The following is a 3,947-nucleotide window of genomic DNA, read 5'->3' as shown; positions in this document are numbered from 1 at the left end:
TAGTATATCTGATCCTCTGCACATGTGGAATTTCTTGTGAAACCCAACAATCCTTTATCTCATTAATTTATCCAGATACTACACCTTTACTCCTGTTTACCTCTGTGACAATGTCAGGTAGGAAATGAAACTTTCATGCTAATTTAATTGGACAGCTTCCTAAGTAGGGAAACTTCAATGTGATGTGTGGTAAGGTGACTGTACAAAATGACTAGGTGATCTCCTTCTGTAGTCTTGGATCTGAAATTTCCCAGATTGTGACTTTGAACTGAGAAGTTACATCTGTCCTCACTAAATGTACTTTCACATTCTTATTGATATAATATCCTGGCAGGGTTAAGGTTCCTTGAGGAATTGAGTCTTTAAGAACAGGGTAATGAGAAGGAAACCAGAGAATTCCTGGGACTTGTTTGTTGAAAAATAAAAGATCAGTGAGTGTTAAAGGAGAGCTGAATGGCAAGATATTATTTTACAGCTGGTGATGTTCCATACTGGTTTTGGCAACCCTCTAAGAACAGGGGTGCCTTGGTTGATATGGCTTGATTGCAGCTCTTTTATACTCAGTGGTCTGAGAGGAAAACTCTTGGTCCTGGGATACAGTTACACCTGGGCTTTCAGGACAGTGAAATGGTCCTTGTTATATGCCTAGGACACAAGAGCAGCTGTGTTTCCTGATGTGGTCCTCCATACAAACCCTCTAATCATAGTGGTAGTACCAGGACTGCTTGTTCAGTGGAACCACCTGTGCTCATGTGGTCTGAGGTAGCTGGGTAAATAGTAGTTCATGGATAGGATCCTCTACTACATAATGAATTCCTCAAAAGCATGCCTTACATAGTCATATATTGCTCTCCTTTAGTGGAATGTTTTCTCTGTGTTAAAAGTCATTGTAAAATATGTCAACACATTAGTTTTATTGATTATGTGGGAATATCATACAATGTACATTACACTCCATTTCCATTGCTCCCAGGTTCAAATTCCTACCGATGTGTCAGACTGAATTTTTTCTTTAAAATAAATGTGTGTGTTAATAAAATACTCAGTGAATCATGATCAGAGTCTTAATGCTAACTCCCTTAAAGAAAACAAACCATCAGTCCTGAAAAGTACTATTCTTTATCATATTGATCACAGTTTTATAATATAAATATATATATATGTATATATGTATATATATTTATTTATTGTGATTTGTTCACTGCATTGCCTCTGCTGCACCCTCCTTCTCCTTACAGTCCCACATACCCTCCTTCTTCTATCTTATGCCCTTTCTCTAGTTCCCTGATTGGGGAGGTCCTCCTCACCCTTCTATCTGACCCTACCTTACCAGGTTTCATCAAGGCTGCCTTCATCATCTTCCTCAATGGCTTGATTCTCAGGGCAAAGTTCCCCTTGTTTCCTCAATTTCATCTATTTATGACACTTTTCCTTCCTCCTCTCCTCCATGCTTCCCATATCTCTGAGTAGATTGAAAGTTTCACAGGCAAACCCCATTTAAAGTTGATTGATTTAAGGTCTCTCTCTGCATGTTATAGGAGTGTGGGTCTCAGTATGCAATCCCATTTGATACAGAAAGAAGCATCTCTGTGGATAAAAGGACATGACCCTGATCTATCAGATGAGGGCTGCATGCAATATGTTTTAATTACAACAGTCTGGGTGGCCTGACAATTTTCATAGAATGCCCTGTTCCAACAATTCAATTAAATGCCACCCAAATCCCCTAGCTGAAGCCTGATTTGGTTACAATAGCCTATTGGAAATTCAATTCCCACTGTTGTGTGTCGGCAATTTTGTTACTTCACCAAGAATGATATTTCCTTGTTCCATCCATTTTTCTGAAAATTTATGGTGTAATTTTCTTAGCTAAATAATATTCTGTTATAGAAATATTTTATATTTTCACCAAAGGATATTGTCAGTCCTGTGATTTAGTACTTTAAGTTGTTGGTACTCTAATCATTGTATTAAGTGACAAACTATCAAGATAAGCAATGTTCCAATTAAATACTTTTTTTTCAAAAATTTGCCTGGGTCAGGGAGGATTTTAACGGAAAAATAATTCACTGACTGAAGACCATATCTGTGCATTTAACAAATAATAATGGCATCTTTGATAATGTGAATCACATGTCAAGGACTCATGACTGTACCAATAACCACTTGAAAAACATATGCTGTGCTCACTTTGGCAGTACAAAAATTAAAATTGCAACAATACAGAGAAGATTAGCATGGCCCCTGTGCAAGGCTGGCATGCAAATTCATGTAGTGTTCCATATGTTTTGGGGAGAAATTAAAGAAAATATAAATAGAGGAAATTGTGGAAAGAAAGTACTTAGGAAAGAAAACAGGAACTCTAGAGCTAAGACAATCAATAAACTGCAAGAAATGGAAGAAATAATCTCAGGTGTGGAAGAAACATTGGAAGCAATCGATGTATCTATCAAAGAAAATGTTAAATCTAAAATATTCCTGACACAGACCATCCAAGAAATTCAAGACAACATAAAAAGACAAAAACCTAAGAATAATAGGAATAGAGGAAAAATAACATTCCTTCCTTCAAGGCCCAGCAAATAGTTTAGACAACATTATTGAAGAAAATTTTCCAAACAAAAGAGTAAGTATACAGAACAACAACAACAACCAAAAAAATAAAATAAAAAAATACTAAAAGCTGCAAAGGAAAGAGGCCAAGTAACATATAATGGCAAACCCATCAAAATCACAACTGACTCCTCAATAGAGACTGTGAAAGCCAGAAGGGCCTGGATGAATATCAGAAGACAGCAAAACCATCAGTACTCATAGATGGAGAAAACAAGATATTCAATGACAAAAACAAATTTCAACAATAGCTACACACAAATCCAGTGTTACTTACAGAACACACTAGAAGGAAAAATAGAACCCAATAAACTAGCTACTTTCAAGAAAACACAGGAAAAAAATAACCTCACTATAGTAAAACAAAAAGCAACCAAGCACACAAACTTACTACCACAGTCAACATCAAAATCAAAGGATCTAACAGCCACTGGTCATTCATCTCTCTCAGCAAGAATGGACTCAATTTTCCAATAAGAAGACACAAACTAACAAAATGGATGCTTAAACAAGACCCAGCAATCTGTTGCATACAAGAAACACACGTAAGTCATAAAAGTAGATATTACTTGAGGGTAAAGGGCTGGAAGATGGTTTTCCAAGCAAATGGACCCCAGAAGCAAGCAGGAGTAGCCATTTTAATATCTAATAAAGTAGATTTTCAACCAAAATCAATCAAAAGAGATAGAGAAGAACACTTCATAATCATCAAAGGAAAAATCCAACAGGAAGTTATCACAATCCTGAACATCTATGCCCCAAATGCAAAGGCACCAACATTTATGAAAGAAACTTTAATAAAACATAAACCACACATAGTCCCCCACACATTAATAGTGGGAGACTTCAACACCCCACTCTCAACGAAGGACAGGTCAACAAGACAGAAATTAAACAGAGAAACAATGTCTCTAACAGAGGTCATGAATCACATGGATCTAACAGACATTTACAGAACCTTACCCCCAAACACAAAAGAAATGTATTTTCTTCTCAGCATCTCAGGGAACCTTCTCCAAAATAGACCATATGATTGGTCACAAAGTGAGCTTCAAAAGATACAAGAAGTTTGAAATACTCCCTTCTATTTTATCTGTTCACCATAGAATCAAGCTTCACCTAAAAATCAACAGAAAATAGCAAAAAGTCTACACACCAATGGAAACTGAACAACTTGCTACTAAATGATAGGTGGGTCAGGGAAGAAATAAAAAAAATGGTCTTTTAGAATTCAATGAAATTAAAAGCACAACATATCGAAACTGTTGGGACACAATGAAAGCAGTGTTAAGAGGAAAGTTCATAGCACTAAGTGCCTTTAAGAAGAAATTTTA

The 3,947-nt window shown here is 36.3% G+C and overlaps 1 non-coding gene across 1 annotated transcript; it reads left to right on the top strand.

The window, feature by feature from the left end:
• The first annotated feature begins 2,182 nt into the window (after nucleotides 1–2,182).
• LOC132651689 (U6 spliceosomal RNA) lies at nucleotides 2,183–2,289 on the top strand. The gene has a single exon (XR_009589272.1). It is a non-coding gene; the product is annotated as a U6 spliceosomal RNA (small nuclear RNA).
• The last annotated feature ends 1,658 nt before the right edge of the window (nucleotides 2,290–3,947 follow it).

This window comes from Meriones unguiculatus (genome assembly GCF_030254825.1).
Source record: "Meriones unguiculatus strain TT.TT164.6M chromosome Y unlocalized genomic scaffold, Bangor_MerUng_6.1 ChrY_unordered_Scaffold_23, whole genome shotgun sequence".
In the NCBI taxonomy this organism is placed as follows: Eukaryota; Metazoa; Chordata; class Mammalia; order Rodentia; family Muridae; genus Meriones; species Meriones unguiculatus.
This window is presented reverse-complemented; position numbering and strand designations above follow the sequence as displayed.